General features: G+C 52.9%; 1 long non-coding RNA gene across 2 annotated transcripts; it reads left to right on the forward strand.

The window, feature by feature from the left end:
* Positions 5684-11929, forward strand: LOC108633419. Of its 2 annotated transcripts, XR_001917060.1 has the most exons (4): positions 5684-5866; positions 6480-6549; positions 10201-10556; positions 11784-11929. It is a non-coding gene; the product is annotated as an uncharacterized LOC108633419 (long non-coding RNA). The 2 variants fall into 2 exon arrangements; XR_001917058.1 differs by lacking the exon at positions 11784-11929 and having other exon boundaries at positions 10201-11005.

Here is a 22312-nt window from a genome sequence, read left to right on the forward strand (position 1 = left end):
TTCATTTCGTCATCTACAAAATGGGGTGATAAGAGGGTGTATTGCTTTTCAGGCTTGGCGTAAAGATCGAAGAACCAACCTAGGAAGGTATCCAGGCATTTCCAGTCACTCTTTTGAACTTTATAGGTCTTGGGCAGTGAGGAAAGGCTGGAAGTGAAAAGGGATGGTGCACAATTGAGCCTGTCTGTCCCAGTTGGGGGTGGGCCGGGGCTGGGGTGGGGAGGCTGGCTGGGTCCGGGCACCCTGGGCTTCCCCACTGCCGCCTTCCTCATCCCTCCAAGTTCTTCAGAAGGCGGAATAATTTCTCTTCGTTTTCACACCTAATCACAAAATAATTTTGGTGCCCAGAAGCCTTCCTCTCGGAGGAACATTTGTGCGGGATGATATCAGCCTAATTAAGTGCTCCAGCTCTGGGATTTGAATCTCTTCCGACCCCTGCGCTCCCTGCCAAGCAGCGCTGGCCGACCGGCTACCTGCACACGCTGCTTCTGGAGTCTTCCGCGCTGCCCCTCCTCCCGCCCTGGGATGGATAACTTGATCGGGCGCCAGGAGGCGGCGGACCAGGTGTCACCTCGGCGGGGCTGGAGGCGGCTTGCTCTGCGCTCTCGGGCCTGAAAGGCGCAGGCATGTTCGCAGCAGCAATGCGCCTTTGTTCGCCTTGGCAGCGCCGCGGCCTCCCTGGGGCCGGCCCCATAAAGGGTTTCTGTTCGGGCTGGAGGACTCATTGTCGAAAAATTGTCCCTCGAAAAATTAGCATGGTACAGTGGAGAAAGCGGAACGCCCGGCAAATGACAGCTGCTGGCCCCAGACGAGGGCCAGAAAGTGGAGTTTCGCAGGGTGCCGGCTCCCTGGGGCACCCCCTCGCTCCCGGCCTGAGGGTGGACCTAGGGGTGGCCTCAGGGTCCAGCAAAGCCCAGGGCAGCAGGGGCCAGATGGGAAGTGAGGCTGTATTTGAGGTTGGCGGCTTGTCTCCCCCCCCCACCAAGAGTTAGAGTATCTCCCCAGGCACCAGCTCGAGGGGTGGGGGGTGATGTTTGAGGGCCCCTGGGGCAGAGTCAGGCTCAGAGGGGCAGCTGGCTTGGGGGGAGGGGGTCTGGGAGACAGAAAGAGAGCGGGTCTAAAGGTTATGTGGTTAATTGAACGTCAACAGCCACAGATATCATTACGCCCCTCTGTGTCTTTTTCCCAGAGTGTTGATGGAAAAGTAACCAGATTAAAAGCGCTGGGAGCCCCAGTTGGAGAGGCCGGGCAATGCGGGGGGAGATCCCTCCTGAATGTCGAGTCGGGGTTCCTGCAGCCCCAGCAAGGAGGGAAAACAGTCAATTGAGACCGAGAGAAAAGACAGCGGGAGCTGTGGTTGGTATTTGCATAAAGGCTGGGGCCCCAAGGCTGCCACCCTTAGTGAGAGGGCGGAGTTCCCAGGAGAGAACCCTGGGGGTGTCATGAGGGTGAGGCTCATGGTAACTGTTGAAAGTCTCAGCCAAAAGCCTGTGTGCACACACTTTCCGTGAGGCAAGGATGAGGGTGCCTGGGCCTGTAATTGGTGAATGCGTGTGTGCGTACCAGTGTGTGTGTATTTCTGGTTTCACCCTGCTGCCATCTGTGAGGTTATGGGTATCTTCCTGTGTCCATGTGTGAAGCAGGTTGCCCCTGTGTCACTCGCACTGACCTGATACTCCCATGGTGTGACCCCCAATTGCAAATTTCTATAGGTGGGCAGCACACCTGGGCACCCCTCGTGGGCTCCCAACGCACAGCCAGGTCAGGGGGACATGAATCTGCCAACTTGATCCCACCAGCATGGGAAGATCAGAACCTCAAGATTTCCTGTGCTTCTCAGGAGACCAGACCTGGAACCAGCCCCCTTGGCTCACTCTGCATTTTGTGCTCCCTGGAGAAACCTTCCTGATCCTTCCAGCCTGCCGTTTCCACGAAACCCCCTAACCTCCTCCAGGAAGCCTGCCCTCACTTCCTACTGCAATACAACACACAGAAAATGTTACGTCAGCCACATGCACCTGTGTACATGTCACTTTCCAGCCCCACCTCCACCCAGGCAGGACAGAGCATGGGTGGTTATAATGTAGGCCTGCCTGGGATGGAGACAGGTGAGGAAGGGAAGCAGGACTGGAGGAGGGAATCCAATTCTACAGGAAGAAAATAAGCAGTGGTCAAAGCTATTAGGGTGAGCAAGAATGGAGCAAGAGCCAGTGGGAAGGTGGCTTCACGTTCCAACCTCAGAGCACACAGTTCACCCCTCAGGGAGCCATGGTCCCTTTCTGGACAACCCCTTGCTGCTTTTTGTTAGTCTTCCTCTTCTGTCAACCCCCTCTGTGTTCTTCAGAGCAGCACTGGGAGGAAGAAGCAAGAATAATCACTGAGCCCTAGCTCCAGGGAGGGATTGCTGTCCCGCCAGCTCACAGCCACAGTTACCGAGTTCCCACTCTCCAGCCCAAGTTGCTGGGGATGGAGTTGCAGAGCCTGGAGCTTGTGGATGGGGCTCTGGGTGCCTCTGCACACTTCAAGACCTCTGGCAGCTCTAGGGAGGAGCAGTGGGGTAGAGAGAGACCTCAGCCAGATGTGGGACTTTCTCCCACAGCAATGGGACAGGGTAGAGTTGAAACCCACATGGGCTTCACCAGTGACCCTGCGGGGAGAGGGTTCCAGGAAGCAGGAGGTGCGGCACTGCCTGCTCCACTCCACCCCAACCCTCCCCATCACCCTGTCTCCTGCCTTGTTGGGAAGATTGCAGAGCATTAGGCTCCTCCAATATCTCTCTTGTTTGGACCACCCCACTTGGGCAGAACTGCCTTCTGGGTTTTCACCCACTGGGGTGGTGGGGTAGGGAGAGGGACTTTGCCCACTCCCTTCTCGAGTCCCTGGAGCCACACATGTGTCCGAGGACCCCTAAAGCTGAGAGCCCCAAGGTGCTCCCTGTTTCTTCCCCCGCCATCCAACCACATACCACGTAAGCCCCCAGAGAGGATGAAGAAGAGGGACATTCAGCTCACAAACAGGTCACACAGCACCTTTTAGCAGAACATCAGTTCGAGACACCCATCCTGTTCCTCACTTAGTATTTATTAGACCCCCCACTATAGAAGTTGAATGAGAAGGGCATGGCAACCCACTCCAGTATTCTTGCCTGGAGAATCCCTTGGGCAGAGGAACCTGGCAGGTCATAAACCATAGGGCTGCAAAGATTCAGGCATGACTGAAGTGACTTAGCAAGCCAGCACACATGCATAGAAGTTGAATACTGTGCCCGATGACTTAGCCAGAAGACAGTGGAACTGGGAGCTGAAGGCTTGTTCCACTGCCTCCAGTGAGACTGCATACCTGCCACCCAGGCACATGCTGCCCAGCAGGGTTCAAACTCCACCATGGAGGAGAGGTCAGGAAAGTCTTTATGGAGGAGGGGGCATTTGGAATGGGTCTCCAGGGATGGGCATGGTGTCAGTGAATCCAGGTGGAGAATGGAGCAGGAGAATTTTGGGGTGGTGGGAACAGCATTGACTCTGGCATGGAGATGGGGTGGAAGACGTGCAGGGCTGGTCCCCTGTGGGAAGCAAGGACTGTGAGTGATGGTTGGGGTCTGACCACAGTGGGGTTTGAATGGCAAGGATCTGCTTCATCATTCTGCAAGGGGAACCGTGAAGGAGAGCCTTTAGGTCTGGGAGCTGGGAGAACCCCAAGAGGTCTCCAGGCAAGAGACTTGGTCAGGCTGAGCAGAAGCAGACAGGGGTGGGTGGGAGCAGACACAGGCTGGGCAACAGTTGGCCACTTGTAAAACAGCTTCCTGACAGGATTGTGACGAAGCTGAATCTGTGGAAATGAAATTGGGGGACGACAGTCCTGGCTTTCGCTCCGCATTCCCAGCTACAGCACGTTGGAGAGGGCTAGATCCCGAGTTTCAGGGCTTATTCACATAATGTGGCCTCGGGCAAATTGCTTCTTTCTGCCTCCATTTCTTCACCTGTAAAAGGGGACATACGATAGCACCAACCTCATGGGGTTGTTGTAAGGATTAAATGAATCTGAATAGAGAAGGATTTAGAGCAGAGTCTTGAAGCCAGGAGATCAGAGTTGATGTTATTATTACTAACATCATTTTTTTGCTGGGATGAATGAGCCCAGAGAGGCTTCTGCCCTGGCTGACTGTGGGGGTGGCTGGGTGGGGAGAGGGGCCCCAGGAGGATTTTCCTGGCCTGCACTGCCAAGTCTCATTCTTCTCCAGCCTGAGTGGTTCATTCCTTGTCCCCAGGGCCCATCCAGAGACCCAGACCAGGACCAAGCCAGTGGGAAGGGAGCCACAGGGCACATTGTTTCTGGAGAGTGTAGACAGCAGCCCGACTTATTTGGAAAGTTCTGACTCCCATGGTCCCTGCGCTGGCCGAGACCCTGCCTTGCAGAGGGTAGAGGGCGTGGTGCTGACCCTTTGCTGCCTGCAAGTGTAAGGAGCAGGGCAGTCCTTCACAGGGGACTCACCCAGTGGTCACCCTTGAACCCACCCAGGTCACAGAAGCTCCATAAGTGGGAGACAGAGTGATGATCATTCAGCAGTGTGGGGAAGACACTTGCCACCAGACAGGCTCATTGGGACACTGCTGGAACCCCATGATTCTGGCCATCACCCCCTTTGCCCCTTCACATCCTCAGGACCAAGAGGGATAAGAACCTGAGAGAGTCATGCAAGCCTGGCCCCTTTGGCCTTTCAGAGGAAGTCTAGCTTCCTGGGTTTGGTTGAGGACTTGGTCAGTAATTTGGGTACGGTGCCACCAGGTGGCTCCCCCTCAAAGTCACTTCATCCTTAACCACTGAGCAAGCCTTGGATTCAGCAGGCCTCCCCTACAACCAGCACCCCTGTTCCAGGAGAAAGCATGGTGGGTCTCCATCCTTGTGGGCACATGAACTCGAGGCCTCCCCTGCCCAAGTATCTTCCAGCCTCTGCTCCTGTCCTTTCATCTCCCAGTCTCTGTGGCTCTACCTACCCCAGCCAGCAAGGTCCAGGGGTCCCTAGCCCTAATTAACCTGCCCCTGCCAGGTCCCCATTTCCTCCAGGCTCTTCCTAACCCTGCTGTTCAGCTGAACCTTCTCCCAGAATCCCAGCCAACACCTTGGATTAGGTCCCACCTGTCTCTTGTCTCTGGGACCCCTTCTTCCATCCTTCTCTGCCTCTTACACAGGGCTCCCCCTGCAAGTCCACCAAGAGATCAAGAGGCAGGCTCAGTTTTTGGAATGAAAGATTGAATGAGGGGGCAGAGGAATAAGTGAGCGACCTGACCAGTCCACAAATGTTTTGGGGGTACCTACTGTGTGCTAGGTCCGTGCTGGGCAGTAAAGGGACTGAATGGATGAAGAGTTGGCCATGTGAGTAAGTGGGGACTGAGAGACTGGCGCTGAGGATGAATGGTGGGTAAGAGGCTGGGGGACTGGGGTGGGGGTGGGGTGGGGGTGGGGTGGTGAGCAGCTCCCTTATTTGTTGGCGCAGACTCAGGTCACTTGACCTGGGGCCGACAGCGGCTGTGCTCCCGGCAGGACCCAGACCAAAACAGATGACTCACTCGTGTGTGCGGCCTTGGTGAGCCAGCTGCTGCTGGCGGGAAGCCGGGCAGAGGGGGCTGCCGGAGACGGGGAGCCACAGTCACGCTGGAGAGCCAGGAGAGGGTCAAAACGGGCCCTGCCCAGATGGGGCCGGAGTGGACGGAGAAGAGCCTGGGGACTCGTCCCAGAGGGCAGCAGTGACTCACTGAGCATCTACCATGGCTCTTAGCAGGACCCAGAGGTGCCACTAACCCAGTCCTGGTCCCCAGCGACCCTGGGGAGGAGCTTAACCTCGCTTTGCAGGAGTGAGGCGCAGAAGTAGGTAACTGCCTGAGGTCTCCCAGCTGCAAAGGGCAGAGTCCAGGACGACTCAGGTCCTTGTTTTGCTGGGGCCGCTCCTCTGAGTCACCTAGACGTGCACTTTTAGGGAGACCCCAGGGAGACGCCAGTCCACAGGTAGCAAGGCTTGGAGTAAAGAGGGCAGGTGGGGCAGCTCCCTGGACACCTGCAAGAGCTGAGCTAGCAGAGAGTAGCCAGTTGGCCCCAGGGGGCGGGAGGCCTGGCCTCTGAAGGTGGGGGCTCTGGTCGGAGATAGCATTCCCTCTGGTCATCCAGCAACAAGCATCTTTCTCACTCTGAACTTCAGCATCCTGGCCTCTCAGAAGACTAGTAGATGCTCCCAGAGTGATCTTCTGACTCCAGTGCAGGCTGCAGTCAGCAGAAAAAAGAGCCACCTGAGCTAGGCACCCTCAGGGGCCATCTGTGCTCACCACTGGTCTGTCCAACTGTCCAAAACTGGGCAGCCTAGTGAGCTGATAAAAACGCTGATGTTCAATTATAAGAGACCAACGTATGATGATTTATGAGGCCTGTTCATCTCTGAGCTCCACTTCCCAATGGGGCAAGCCAGGTAAGCATCACTCTCTCTGTTACAGACAGGAGTGCCGGGGAGAAATAGAAAGGACCTGTATTTCCTGGAGCCGGACTCAGTTCTACACGCCTCTTGTGAGTGATTCCCTTCATCCTCCCAGTCGCTCCAAAGAGGAAGTACTCTGCCCCCATTTTACAGATTAGGACACTGAGTTTCAGAGTGGTTAAACGCCTTGTACAAGTCAGACATCTCAGAAGAGTCTGAACTTGATTCAAAGACAGACCCTGTGGATGGAGAGGGAAGTGGGAGGGGGGTGTGACATGCTGTGTGCCCTGGCGAGAGTCCACCATCTCCTTGTCTCTGGGAGAGGGCAAGTAGGCAATGTGACTTTGTCTTTGCAGCCTCCTGGCTCTGACAGTCAGGGGTCTGTGACCCTCACATGGAAAGAACGTGACACAGTGTCTTCAAAGCCAGGCTGGAGCCCTCCGGTGTGTGACTCTCCAGAAGGCTAACCTGGGGTGAGCCGGGTCTGCATTCTGTGTCAGTGTCCTCGGCTACTAGGTGGGGAGATGGCTTTGGCTCAGCAAGTGCGTCCAGCATAGGCCCAGATGAGATTCAAAGGGCACTGCCCAGTCAGGGACCCATTGTGGTCCCAGGAGCACCTGGTGCAGAGGGTTAGGGACCCAAAACTTGGTTCCCAGGATCAGGGGCTCCCGGGGGAGCCTCTGGGGCTAATTTATTGTGATGCAAAAATCAGGCTCCAGGGCAGCGGGAAGCAGAGCTGAGCGCCAAGCACGCTCCCATCCTTGTTCTGTTCCACATATTTTCGGTATTTATTGTCCCCATATGTGATGCTGAACATTAAAAAACATGTTGCTGAGATTCCTCCAGAAAGGGCTGACATTTCACAATACTCCTCTGATGCTGGGGATTACAGCTTAAGATGATGAAAACGTGGTTTATTCAAAACAGATTGGGGCGGAAGAAAACAAAGGCAGGCCCCCAAGAGGCCCAACACTCTGTGCTCCCGCTCCCGGGAGAGGGGAGGAGCACTGTCCCCCACCTCCCCAGCATAGGAAGCGCCAGAACTCAGGGGGCCTGGATTCCGGGGCTGGGGGAGAACTGGGTCAGACAGAGCTGGCGGCCACCTCAGGGAGTAATAATGGCCATTGTTCCTGGGGGCACTTCTAAGCACCATGCAGAACAGGGTCCCAGCACCCGCGATTAGTATCGCTCTTCCCATTCTGAAAAGGGAGACCTGAGTCTAAGTAACTTGCCCAAGTGCACAGAGGGGAGTCAGGATTAAGAACCCAGGTTTCCGTCCAAGGATCTTATTTTTAACCACAGTCACAAGGCAGAAGAGGCCCAGGCACAAGGCAGCTGACTTGCAGTGTGATCCTGCGTGAGTAACTTTACCTCTTGAGGCCTCAGTTTCCTCACCTGCAAGATGAAGGTGATAACCAGGTCTTCCCTGACAGCCTCAAAGGTATGGTCTCCAGATGGTCCAGTAGGGGCTGGCAAAGGAGCAGAGAGAGGCGTCTGGGCTCCTCTCCCTGTGATGTCCCCGAGACAGGAGCTGCAGTAATCAGGCTGCCTCATCTCTCCTTTACAGCAACCCTGAGCAGGTGACTTGGGCCTCTGGACCTCTGTTTCATGCTCTGTGTGGTGAGGGATGAAGGCTTGACCAGCTTCAAGGAGGCCCTGAAGGAGCCTGGATGTAGCTTGGGTTTGGCACAGACCCAGGTCCTATCCAACCCTACTGTTGAGGACCGTGGGTTCTTTCTCCCTCCAAGCCTGAACCCCCAAGACCACTGTGACAGAAAAGTGTTCTGTCCAGGGTGGGATCCAGATACAAGGGAGCCTCTCCCAGCCCCCATCCTGAGGCAGGGGTCTCAGCTCTGCTTCTCACTAGATGTTGTGTGGGGACCACCCTCAGGCCCAGAGAGCGGAATCCTCCCCAGGGAGTGTGTGTTTGCCCCCTTACCTGGGGTTTGGGGGCACAAGTGCCACCTTGGATCCCCTCCTCCCCAGGCCAATATGCTCTGGACAACAGCATGCACCTGACTACCCCAGGCTCATGTTTTCTAGGCAGTTTTTGTATCTCCACAAAATTTTCAAATCTGCTCCTCACCCACCCCCTAACCCCCCCCCACACACCCACATGTTATTTGGTCCTTGAGCTGATGGCAGTGGGGAGGGTGGTGGGCAGGGAAAGCTGGGCCATGGGGCCCAGGTCACAGTGACCACAGAAGGCAATGACCTTGGCGAGCAGTGCTCAGGGCCTTTGGTCCTGCTGGCAGCCACAGACAGGATGAAGGTGGCGGTGCTGCAGGCCAGATGCCCCAGGGCAGGCAGCAGGCTGGAAGGGCAGCCTGCAGGGCAAGGAAGCCCTGCCCCAGTCCTGCATCCCATGCTTTCCCATTGCTGGTCTCTACTCCCCCGTCACGGCCCCTACCCTGTCCCCAGGCTCCGGGCACTGCTGGGCAGCATGCAGAGTACCCATGCCTGGCCTGTTGCACTTGGCAGTGACTGAGGGTTCTGGATTCACAGCCTACCACTTCCAGAGCCCTGGGTCAGAGCACTGGCTTCCTCAGCAGGCTTCACACTGGGGTGCAGGCCTGCCCAGCTGCCCCAGGGACCCTGGGGCTGCCACCTCCTCCTGCTGCATGGGTGAGCCTCTCTGTCCCTCACACCTGCTGAGTGCTTGTGGCTCCCCCTTCCTGGAGGACAGGTGAGGAAGACACACGCCCCAGAGGACAAGTGAGCACAGGGAACCACACACAGTTAAGGGGGAGGGCATGAGGGGGTGGGTGCTTAGCATCAGGAGGGCAGAGGCCTGAAGGGGGTAGGGGGGAATGGGGGATCTGGGAGGTGGGAGTTCCAGGCAGAGGGAAGAACATGTGCAAAGGTCCTGATGCAGATGAGTAGTGGGTTTGAAGACCAGCAAGGAGGGGACCTGGGTGGCCGGAGCAGAGCTAACATGAGGGAACCTGGAGAGAAGAGAGTGGAGGGGCTACTGGGTATGTGAGGCAGGGCCATGCAGACCACCTCGGGGCCTGAGACTGCACCCTAAGGAGGGAAGAAGTCATGTCAAGACCCGCAGAGGGGACCTTGGACACAGCTGTGTGCTCTGATGGAGCTCTTGCTCAGAGTCAGATTTAGCTCTGATCCTAAAACCATCCTGAGAGGCTGTTTCTGTGGTTTGGATCTGTCTCCTTTACATGTGGGGAAACCAAGGCTCCAAAACATTGTCACTTTCCTAAGGTCATGAACCTGAGCCCCAAGACTATACCTCAGAGCTGCCTCTTCTCAAGCTGGGAGCTAGGGCATGAGGGGTGGGGCTAGGAAATCACCAGAATAGCAATGCAGGGAGGGGGCTGTCAGCCAGGCAGCTCAGACTGGCCATTGTCCCCTCCTGCACATGGGGCACAGATGGGACAGGAGCCAGGCCCCCATTAGAGGATTTGGGGTCAAGGGGGGTCCAGGCCCTCCTAGCTCCTCTCTGCCAGAACCCGATGCTGGGAGCTGGGGTCCACAGTTCACTCCTGGACTCCCAGAGGCCTCTTGAGCTACTGCTGAGGGTCAGGGATGTGCCAGAGCGGGGACCTGCCTGCCCCCAGGCTGGTCTGTACTCACACTGCCCACAGCCTCCACCGAAAAGCCAAGTCATGGCAGTTGTGATAGTGAGGGTATGTAACACCTGGGGCTGTTAAGTGAAAATATCCACATAAGGTTTTAAAGTATTTTCCCTTTTATCTGCCACGTGCACTCTACTTACTAGCTAGAGTGCTTCCCAAGTGATGCAACTTACAACCAGATCGCTCCCCACCATCTGCTGTTCCCTTCGCCGGCTGCCCAGTCTTGGTTTGACTGCAGCTATCGCCAGACAAACAGCGCCCAGATCTGAGCCCCAGTCTGACTCTGAAGCCCGTGTATGAAGCCTCTACCACCGTGTTCATCAGGCCAAGAGTCATCAGAGACCAGCTGGCCAGCACACCGGGACCCCGGAGAGCCTGCCCTGGGCCTAGCAGATGACCCAGCATTCAGGCTGCCCGACCTCCCGCCGTCTCCACTAGGAGAGCCCACATCCCTGCAAGCCAGCCTGACCCTCAGCCCCCTTGGCAGCCGCAGAGCCCTCCAGGTCTATGACTGTCAGCGGTGGCCGCTGACAAGGCTGCTCAGTGACTCAAGGGATCGATGTGTAGACTGTGTACCAACCAGCAGGAAATGGTTCCCTTTTTCTGTAGCTGGTCTGAGTGCGGCATGCGGGCAGATCCACAGCCCAGGCCAGGCAGCCCCCTCTCACCCCCTGCACCTCAAGATGGGGACGCTGCATGATGGGTGTGCTCAGGCCAGCGCTTCCTCCCAGGGTTGAGGAGTGCAGTTCATCACCCACTGGACCTCCAGGGGTGCCCCAGGGGACCTGGGAGGAGGGAAGAAGACAGGCTTTGGCAATATGCTGACTCGCCTTCCTGCCATCAGTCTTGGGGTGACAGCCCCACGGAGGCTGTTTCCCTGGCAGGGCCGCCTGGCTCTCCCACTGCCGCTGCCGCTGCCCAGTCCACATAGACGGCTGCTGTCTAGACAGCCCCAGGCAGGCCTCCCGCAAAGCCCCTCAGCTCCCCTCTGCCTTCGCACCATCTAGGAGGTTGGGGGTCAGCCATAGGCCGGCCAATCCATTGCAGATGCTCCCCGAGTGGGGAGTTGGGAGGGACTGAAGAGCATCCTGCTGGGCCTTCCCCTACCCCCCACCCCCACCTCGCCACTGAGACGGGAAGCTCTCTCCTCCAGCATCAGACGTGGAAATCTTCAAGCACAGTTTAAATCATCAGCATGTGTCCCCAGGGCTCCAACACCCCCAGCTTCGGTGTTTGTTTGCTGACTGTGCGGATTCAGACAAGCACCTCTGCTTGTCTCTCTTTCCTCGTTGCTTCCATTGACAGTGCATATGAGCCCTACTATGTGCTCTGAGGGCACGCATGTACACAGATGAGTGAAAGATGCACAGATAGAAATCTAAGCCCTGTCTCCATGGTGCTTTCAATCGGGGGTGGGGGCAGGGAGGGCAGCAAAACAGCGCGATGAAATAGGCACAGCTGACTGCAAAGGATGATGCTGGCCTGGAAGGGTGAGGGAAAGCAAGTCAGGTGAGTGTAGGAAGGAAGGGGCTGGAGCCCAGGACAGGGTCTGGGTCAGACTTCTCTTGTGCAGTGAGGATTCAGGGAGAGGATCTACCGGAGGACCCCACGGGGTCCAAGGAAGTAGGACCCCAAGGCTGCCCGACCTCCCGCCGTCTCCACTAGGAGAGCCCACATCCCTGCAAGCCAGCCTGACCCTCAGCCCCCTTGGCAGCCGCAGAGCCCTCCAGGTCTATGAGGAAGTAGGACCCCGCGGCCGGTGGACAAACCAGGCCCTGCCCCGCCCAGATGCCCATTCACCAGCCTGGGCAGCCAGCTGCTGGTAGGGTTGACGGGTTTAGCAAATAAAAATATAAGACACCCAGTTTAATCTGAACTGCAGGTAAGCAATGAAGACATTTTTTTAGTATAATTCTATTCCATGTAATATTTGGGATATATAGATACTAAAAATGATTCATTGCTTGTTTGAAATTCAGATTTAACTGGGTGCTCTGTATGTTATCTGCCAACCTTAGCACCAAGGCCAAGGTGGAATAAAAAAAGAGGAAAAAGGGGGGCTATTCCATTCTCCCCGCCCTCTTCCTGGTCTCCAGAAGTCCCTCTATTTCCAGGCCTCCAGCGCCAGCCTCCCCACCCATCTCCCTGCCAGAGCCCTTCCCAGCTGGTGCTCTCTGAACACACAAGGCCTTTGTTGACCAAAACATTGACCTCTCCCCCGGATTTTATCCAAGGTGTAAGTGTGTTGAGCTGGTCTCCAGGGTCCTATCCTGGAGTCATGGGATCTGGTCCCTCTGCTGTGACAACCTGAAGTAAGTCACTGGCCTCTCTGCGCCTCTGCTGCCCATCCTCCATGGGCTGCGTTCATTTCAGAAAGTAGTGCTGAGTGCCCAGCAAGTGCTGCACCGTGCTCTGTGAGTTCAAAGGTGAGTTAGACACACCCCAGGAGGGAAGATAACAGGGGCCATTGAGGCAGATGAGAAGCCTGGAGGGAGGGGTTGATCCAAAGCAGATTGCTTTGTGAATGCCTAGGGCAAGGGGCTTCCCTGGTGGCTCAGATGGTAAAGCATCTGCCCACAATGTGGAAGACCAGGGTTCGATCCCTGGGTTGGGAAGATCCCCTGGAGAAGGAATTGCCTGGAAAATTCCATGGACTGAGAGTTGGACACAACTGAGTAACCTCACTTCGCTTCAAGGCAAGGGGCAAGACTACAGGTTGCAAATTCTAGTTCTGCTCTTTATGCTGTGTGATCCTGGGCAGCTTAACTAACCTCTCTGAAGTCTGGAATCCAATCTATGAATCAGCAGTTTTTTCCTTTGCACATTCTGTGTTATTCTAAAAGCTTCAGGTATGCTTACAAGGTTTGGTTTGTTTCAATAATAACAGTCAGTGATGGCAAAAAGGGAAGCGAAAAGGAAAGAGATATACAACTATAAATTCTATAATCCCTCTGGTCTTTAACTTGAAAGTAGGTACCAGGTGCGTGTTTAACACAGTAATGACCTGAGCTAGTACAGCATCCTCCCTACCTGAGTTCAGATCCCAGCTCCACACCATAATTCATTGTCCAGCTTTTCTGTCTTCTCCGTTGGGGCCGCGTCTGACAGTCCACACCTATTACTGTTGTTGTGGTCCGAGATGGAGGAGACAGTGGTGCTGGCCGGCAGCCTATGGTGGTGATGCCCAGCCAAGCCCTCCAACACCCTACCAGGACCAAGGGAGCCAGGCGGCCAAGTGCCCAAGAGGAAAACCTCAGAGCCGAGAGTGCCCACGCTGGCCCTGGATGGCCCCCACTCCCGTGGGAAGAAAGGGATCAAGAAACTCCTGCAAAGAGACTGTGAACGAGGCCTGCAGGTCCCCACTTCAAAGCTTCCCTCTAATGCCTCCCGACAAGCGTAGCCAGGCCTCGGGGTGTCCCCTCACTGCTGATAGCATCTGTTCCCAGGCAAAGCTGAGGCCAGCAAGGCAATGTGAGGCCAGGGGTACCCTGCAACCAAGCATTGGCCTGGTGGAGAAAATGTGATTTCACACCAGGCCCGCAGCCAGGCATTCATGCCATCCAGTGTTGGGGCCATGTGGGGCCGGCTGGTCATGGGGTATCTCCCCAGCACCGTCTCCCCTCCTCTGCCCACCATGGAGGCTCTTGGGTTCTAGCCCTAAGCCCACCCCTAGGTCCATCCATCGAGTCTCATTTCTCTTCCACATGGAGGGGGGTGGATGGAAGGAAGAAGGGTCTGGAGCCAGACAAATCATTCTGTCACTTTCTCTACCTTTGTGACATTGGCAAATGATCTCATCCCTGGTCCTCAGTCTCCTTCTGTACAATGGGGATCATATCTTCCTGGCAGGGTTATTCTGAGCTTTGTAAATGGTTTGAGACCATGACCTGACATGCAGCTTGATCTTCCCCCCGCCCCACCTGGGCCTATCAGCGCCTAACCCTCTACCACAGAGCTGAGCGGCTGAAACAGCAGCTATTTTATTTGCTCATGATGTATGTGGACTAGGAACTTTGGCAGCGCTTGATAAGAAGTCTTGCTCCTTGCAGCATACGGGGAGGGATGTGCACCTGCTTCAGCTGATTTCTGAGCTGAAAGGTCCGGAATGGCCCCACTCATGATGCCGAAGGCTCAGCTTCTCTGTACACCGGTGCCAAATCGAATCTCAGTTTTGGGTGAAGTAGAAAAGAATAGCTTGATTGCTTTGCCAGGCAAAGGGGGACACAGCTGGCTTCTGCCTTCGAAAACTCTGTGTCCCAACGCAGGAGGATTTGATGAGTTTTATAACAATTGGGGCTTCCTTGGTGGCTCAGACCGTAAAGAATCTGCCTGCAGTGCAGCAGACCCAGGTTCAATCCCTGGGTCAAGAAGATCCCCTAGAAAAGGGAATGCCGAGAAAACTCCAGTGTTCTTGCCTGGAAAATTCCTTGAACAGAGGAGCCTGGCAGTCTACAGTACATGGGGTTGGAAAGAGTCAGACACTACTGAGCAACTAACACTTTCACTTTTATAACAGTACTTCAAGGGTGGGATTCCTGACAAGATTAGGGTATGAGCAGAGTCTCAGGTCTGTATAATCCAAGCTATGGTTTTTCTAGTAGTCATGTATGGATGGGAGAGTTGGGCCATAAAGAACGCTGAGCCCTGAAGAATTGATGCTTTCAAACTGTGGTGTTGGAGAAGACTCTTGAGAGTCCCTTGGACTGCAAGAAGATCAAACCAGTCAATCCTAAAGGAAATCAACCATGAATATTCATTGGAAGGACTGATGCTGAAGATGAAGCTCCAGTACTTTGGCCACCTGATGTGAAAATTCAACTCATTGGAAAAGACCCTGATGCTGGGAAAGATTGAGGGTAGGAGAAGAAGGGGGCAACAGAGGATGAGATGATTGGATGGCATCATTGACTCAATGGACATGAGTTTGAGCAAACTCCGGGAGATGATGAAAGACAGAGAAACCTGGCATGCTGCAGCCCATGGGGTGGCAGAGTCGGACACAACTTGGCAACAGCAACAAAGGGTCTCAGGTGGTCAGTTTCCTAATCTTGGTGAGCTTCTCTGGTCCCTTTAGTCTTGCTTCAGGTGGTTTCTTGGGTGCTTCTCCCTTGATTAGCAACTGTTCACATCTGCCCTTTGAAACTCAGGGAAGGTCATGGAGGCTGGGGTCTCACCTAAAAGAAATGGGGGGTCAAAAGGCTTTCATGCCCAGGAGCCCCACAGCCTCCTCTGTGGTTTCACTCACATGGCAGGCAGGTTCCTTGGGGAACCCAGCTTGCACTGTAAGCTGAGCATGTCATTTGTACTTACAGGATGCTCCATATGGCTGCTGGGTTCCAAGGAGGAATGTTTCAATATGGAGAAGAAGTGGCAAACATCTTAGGGACCAAGACTGGGCTCAGAAGCTGCAATGTCACTTCCGGTACCTTCCGTGGGTCAAAGGTAGACCATATCCAAGGGAAGGGGAAATTGACCCATGTTCTCAATGAGGAAAGTGGCAAAGACTTTGCAGACAGTTTTATTCCTGTCCCTTCTTGGCTGGAGGGGTAGTTGAGCTCTGTGATAAGGGGGCTTATGGGTAGCACCTGCTTGTTCATTCAGTCATTCAAAAGCTAATATTTATTGAGCACTTACTATATTGGCTCAGATGGTAAAGCATCTGCCCACAATGTGGAAGACCAGGGTTCGATCCCTGGGTCGGGAAGATCCCCTGGAGAAGGAAATGGCAACCCACTCCAGTATTCTTGCCTGGAAAATTCCATGGACTGAGGAGCCTGGTAGGCTACAGTTCGTGGGGTTGCAAAGAGTCGGACACAACTGAGCAACTTCACTTCACTTCTTCTACTATATGCCAAGAATACAAAAGTGAGCTAGAAGACAGTCATTGCTGTTCCACAGAAGGTTAGATCCACTCTGGGAAGACAGAGCTTTGAAAACACCAAAGGGGAACTTCCCTCATGATCCAGTGGCTAAGACTCTGCACTCCCAATGCAAGGGGCCCAGGTTCAATCCCTGGTCAGGGAAGTAGATCCCACACGACCCAACTAAGCATCTGCATACTACAATTAAAGATCCTGCGTGCTGCAATGAAAACTGAAGATCCCATGTGTTGCAACTAAGACCCAACATGGCCAAATAAATGAATATTTTTAGAGAAGAAGAAGAAACCACCAATGATAGTACAGTGTGATGGAATAGGAGGCCTCGGAGGAGAGAGCAGGAGAGGCCAGCACAGGCAGGACACCTAAGGTAGGCTGGAGGATGTGAAGGAGCTGCCCAGGAGCAGAGGGGCAAGGATACTGTTTTGGATAGGTTTTTATTATGATTTCAGTGTGGGAAGGCCAGTATATTGAAAACAACAGGTTATACTCAGAGATCCCAAGGCAGTGGGCACCTTGTATCCCAGGAGCACTGCTTCTGGTCAGGACACAGAAAGAACAGGGTAGAATGTGAACAAGAATCTTGACTGTGGTTTCCATGCAATGGAATGGATGAGGCAGGGTCAACAGACTTAGGACTGGCTAGTGTGAATGCTTTCAGTGGGCTCTGGGCACAGGGGCTGGCCCTGGTTACCTGGTACCTGGCCCTGGGGTGATCAAGGCAGGAGAACAGTGGCCCATATAAGATTGTTGGCTTGTATTTGAAAAGCACACTCGCTTTTGTTTACCATCCTTAGGAATTATCCTGAGAGGGGCAGTCCTTCTAGGGCTGGCAAGGCCCCAGATTTCAACACATCCAAATATAAATGACACAGTTCATATGGGTGCTCCTGGGCCAGGAGACAGAACTAAAAGAGGACCCATGTGGCCAGAGGGTGGCTGGAGACACCTGCATGAGCAAAGGGGGCCTTGGAAGCAAAGGGTGCCCACTGAGGGGAACTAGACAGGCAGGGACGCAATTAGATTTTAACTTTCCAAAGCCCGCTCTGACTGAGAGGGAGAGTGCGGATGTGGGCAATGAACTGAGCCGAGAGAAGTGGTAGCCACTGAAATGAGAGACGGTAGGTATAAGGGGGCCGGATAGTGAGGATTGAGAGGGAAAGGGGCCAGGGCTGCTCAGGACCCACATTGCTTTAGGAGGGAGGGGACGGACGGCAGGATTAAGGAGGTTGGAGGTGTGAGGATGGTGCAAGGATTCGGCTTAAAAGGGAGGATGGCTATGTGTCCTTCGCCTGGATGGCTGAGCAGTGCTTGAAGTTCAGGCAAAAGAAAGAGAGCAGGAGGGCCTCAACATGGAGATGCTCTTTTGGGAATTGCCATGGGATCCAGAAAAGAGGTCTGGACTGGAGATTCCAAGTTGTGGCTGTTGGTACAATCAGACCAGCCATGTAGCAAACCACCCACAGATCTAAGATGCTTTTAACAGTGATGCCGAAAACTTGGCCTCTGTGCATCAGTGCCAAATTGAATCTCAGAGACAGAGTTTGGGGTGAAGTAGAAAAGAAGACCTTTACTGCTTTGCCAGGCAAAAGCAGACACAGTGGACTTGTACGCTCAAAAAGTATATCCAACCCTGGGAGGATTTGGTGAGGAGTTTTATAGAAATGATTCAAGGGCGTAGGTGCTGATAAGGATCAGGGTGTGCGAAGGGCCTGCACTCCTTTCATCTGGAAACCTCATGTGATCTCCTGATATATAAGCTTCCCTGGTTCTTGAGGCTCTCAAACTGTGACCTTCTCTCTGGAATGGAGAATGCTAACGTCTTTCTTTTGTCAGGGGTTTTAGCATTGTAAGAGAGCTCAAAGTTATTGTCAAGAGTATTCCTTGAGGGGGAACCAGGACCCAGTCCCAAGGTTGCACTCTCACTTCTTGGCTATTCTTCCCTTGTCCCTGCATCCCTTCCCTGATTAGTAACTGTCCTAATCTGCCCACTGGGACTCAGGGAATGTCATGGAGTCTGGAGTCTGTTCCTTATAAATAAGAAACTGGGATACAGAAAGGCTTCCATGCCCAGGGCCGCACAGGGGCATTTTCAGTAGCAAAGGCTTCTTTCTCACCATGCTGTAGACCCTTGAAGGTTAGGTGAGATCCTGGGTGAGCATCTCAGAAGGGCACTGATTTCCTTCCTCAATGAACAGTGACCCAAAGGCTACAGAATTGAGTTGGGGCCCCCATCTTTATTCCAGGCTCCCCAAGGCTTGGTGCTTGTGTAAAGTTGGTGCAGGCACCACTGAGGCAGTTCTCTAAAACTGACCTCCACCATATATAGTTGGTTGTAAGATCATGGGGACCCCAGGATGGAGAGAAGGCTGGGGGTCCAGCAGACCCACCTGCAGCCTCCATGGGTGTCCAAGAACAGAACCAACTGACAGACAGCCTCTGCAGCCAGTGAACTCCTACCATTTGGGGTCTTTCTCTTTCCTCTGCCCCAAATGCAGATTCCAAGAGGGAGTGTCCAGTTGGAAACCTACAGTCACATGGCTGCCCCGAGGTTGTGTCCACTGGGGGTGGGGGTGGGGTAGGTATTCCCCAAAGAAAATTGCAGGCCTGGTGATTAGAACGGGGATTCTGAGAAGCTGAAACACAGCAAAGGTCCACTGTCACTTTCTACTAGGTTGCTTGTCAGGGGTGGGGGTGGGTGTTTTTGCTTTTTAATTAAGATATAATAGCATAGCTTACCTAGGAGATCAAACCAGCCAATCCTAAAGGAAATCAATCCTGAATATCCATTGGAAGGACTGATGCTGAAGCTGAAGCTCCAATACTTTGGCCACCTGATGGGAAGAGCCAATTCATTGGAAAAGACCTTAATGCTTGGAAAGATTGAGAGCAGGAGAAAGGGGCAACAGAGGAAGAGATGGTTGGATGGCATCATTGATTCAGTGGACATGAGTTTGAGCAAACTCCAGGAGATGGTGAAGGACTGCATGCTGCCGTCCAGGGGGTCACAAAGAGCTGGACACGACCTGATGGCTGAAGAGCAGCAGCATTCATTAAAGTGCATACTATGAAGTAAACAGTGTTTTTTCATGCAATTACACCCAAGTAGCCAGAAAGTTCCCTATCATGTGCCTTCCCAGTTCAGACATCCCCCTCAAAGATGCCCACGCTTCCCACCTCTATCATCACATCCTGGTTATATGTTCTCGAATTTGTACGGATAGAATCAGGACAGCGGGTACATGTATCTGTGCCGTGGCCCACAGTGATGGCTGTGAGATTCCCTCCTGTTGTTCTGTGTGACAATAGTTTGTTCTTTTTGACTGCTTTGTAGTATTTCATCGTGTGCATGGTACCACTCAGTCTCCTAGTGATGGGTATTTGGGGTGTTGGCACCATATTTGTTGTCACACTGAAGCAGATTATTTTAGAAGCAAGATGCATGCAGAGGCAAGTGTGTGTGTGTGTGTGTGTGTGTGTGTGTGTGTTGAGGGTGGCTTTTTAGTCATTGCCATGGAGTTGTCTATGACATGTTTCATTTTTCCAGCCTGGATGCAGAGCCCCAACCCCACTGCAGCCCCCAGCCTGTCACCTTGCAGTTGTGGGCGCTGAAATGCCCTGTGCAATGAATGAGGCAAACCCAGCCTCATCCTGGATGTGCCACTTGGTGCTCCCTGCACCTCTCTGGACTGCCACCCCTTGGATAGCCCTGCTCTTGACCACACAGTGGATAAGCTGGGGCCTCCTGTGGGCACAGGGATGAAGTCAATCCCCCGAGGGCCAGATGGCATCTGTACCTGGCACAGGGCTGGCGTGTGAATGGAGCTCCAGACATACAGGTGGAATGGGTGGAACTGAGTTGAGCTGACACAGGGATGCTGCTCCAGGCTGGAAGATGATGAGAGAGAGTGACTCCCAAGCTCCCAGAGTCCTGGATCTGCCTGGGCCTGAGGCCAGGTTTCAGCCTGGCAAGGACAGGGCAGACTGTGTGCCTGTTTTTACTACACTCGGGAGGTTGGGAGAAGGTCCTCACACCTTGGACTGGCAGGGGAAACAAGGAGACTACATCCCTAGACCTTGAGCTGGCGTCTCAGTCTAGTTGGCCGCCCTCACCCCCTGGTGAGAACCACAGTGCCCTTGCTCGCCCAGGAGAGTCCAGAGTCAGGCGCCCTCCCACTGCAGTTGAAACTGTTGCAGATTTCCAGCAGCTCTGGGGACTTCAGGCGAGGGCGGGTCGAGGGGGATGTATAGACTCAGCAGCGAGGGAACTGAGGGGTTGACAGGGTGAAAACAGAGGAGCCACAGCAAGACACTCAACTCTGAGCACCTCTCCTCCAACCAGAGAATTCAGGGCTTTGCCGTTAGGGGAGGGCATTGAGATTTGGAACCTACTAAGCCCAAGTGTGCATCCTAACTCTGTGATTTGTTTGCTGTGCAACCTGGGGCAAGTCTCTTCACCTCTCTGAACTTCAGTTTTCTTATCACAAAATGGAACTAGTCCTATACTTCTAAAGGCTATAAGGAATATTAAATCAGAGGAAGTCTAGGAAAAGAGAAGGGGCTGGTACTCCCTCTCTGATCCTTCTTGCCTTCAGATCTCTGTCCATTGGAAAGGACAGGACAAGGTGGGTCCATGGAGCCCAGGAACCCAAAAGAAGCCTCAAGCTGATCAGCAAGTAAGCCTGGTGGGAAGGATTCTGGGAGTTTGCTGGGAGGGTCCTCCCCTCTTCTGGTCTCTCTTAAAGTATGACTTCCAATATCCAATATATAGGATGGATAAGCAACAAGGTCTTACTGTATAGTACATGGAATATCACTAATGGAAAAGAATATGAAAAAGAACGTATATATGTGTACTAACTGAATCACTCAGTTGTACAGCAGAAATTAACACAACATTGTGAATCAATTGATAAATTAAAAACAAAAAACACCTGGGGTCCAGGATCAGCTTCTAGGATCAATTTTCTAGGAAGAGCCCCCTTCTTCCAACCAAAGGGCAGAGATGAGAAGCTATGAAAAAGAAAAACTAAGAAGAAAATCAAGTTCATTTCCTGGGACTAGGGCAGTGATTATGAATAAATGAATGAGTAAATAGAGAAATTGAACAAATGAGTGAATTGAAAAACAATTTTTTCCCATTGCTCTTTATTTATTTTTTCTTTTTTTAAATTTTTTATTTTACTTTACAATACTGTATTGGTTTTGCCATACATTGACATGAATCCGCCACGGGTGTACATGAGTTCCCAATCCTGAACCTCCCCTCCCACCTCTCTCCCCATATCATCTCTCTGGGTCATTCCAGTGCACCAGCCCCAAGCATCCTGTATCCTGCATTGAATCTAGACTGGCGATTCGTTTCTTACATGATAGTATACATGTTTCAATGCCATTCTCCCAAATCATCCCACCCTCTCCCTCTCCCACGGAGTCCAAAAGTCTGTCTATACATCTGTGTCTCTTTTGCTGTCTCACATACAGGGTTATCATTACCATCTTTCTAAATTCCATATATATGTGTTAGTATACTGTATTGGTGTTTTTCTTTCTGGCTTACTTCACTCTGTATAATCGGCTCCAGTTTCATCCACCTCATTAGAACTGATTCAAATGTATTCTTTTTAATGGCTGAGTAATACTCCATAGTGTATATGTACCACAGCTTTCTTATCCATTCATCTGCTGATGGACATCTAGGTTGCTTCCATGTCCTGGCTATTATAAACAGTGCTGCGATGAACATTGGGGTACACGTGTCTCTTTCAGTTCTGGTTTCCTCGGTGTGTATGCCCAGCAGTGGGATTGCTGGGTCATAAGGCAATTCTATTTCCAGTTTTTTAAGGAATCACCACACTGTTCTCCATAGTGGCTGTACTAGTTTGCATTCCCACCAACAGTGTAAGAGGGTTCCCTTTTCTCCACACCCTCTTCAGCATTTATTGCTTGTAGACTGAAAAACAATTTTTTTTAAAAAATGCTAACGTGTAAAATAATGTGTGCGTGTGCTGGGTATGTATTTCACCTGAGTCTCACAGAAGGTTCTATGAAGTAGGTACAATTATCATTCCTGCGTACACTTCTAGAAACTGAGGACACAGAAGTGAAGTGATCTCACAAGGGCAACCAACCTGTGAGTGTAGGACTTGGGGATTGCAAACATAGACTGTCCCTTGATGAACGTGAATTGAACAGACAGATGAGTGGATGGATGGATGGATGCAGAATGAAAAAAATAATAAATTCAATTTATTTCAATTTATTGAAATGTGTTTGAATAGGTGGCTGCAGAAAATGGGCTGATGCCTGAAGCTATTAATAATAGCTCATTTTCCCCCTGGTGTCTGCCAGGAGGGCAGGAATCGGGAATTTGAATGATG

This window comes from Capra hircus, chromosome 2, assembly GCF_001704415.2.
Source record: "Capra hircus breed San Clemente chromosome 2, ASM170441v1, whole genome shotgun sequence".
NCBI lineage: Eukaryota > Metazoa > Chordata > Mammalia > Artiodactyla > Bovidae > Capra > Capra hircus.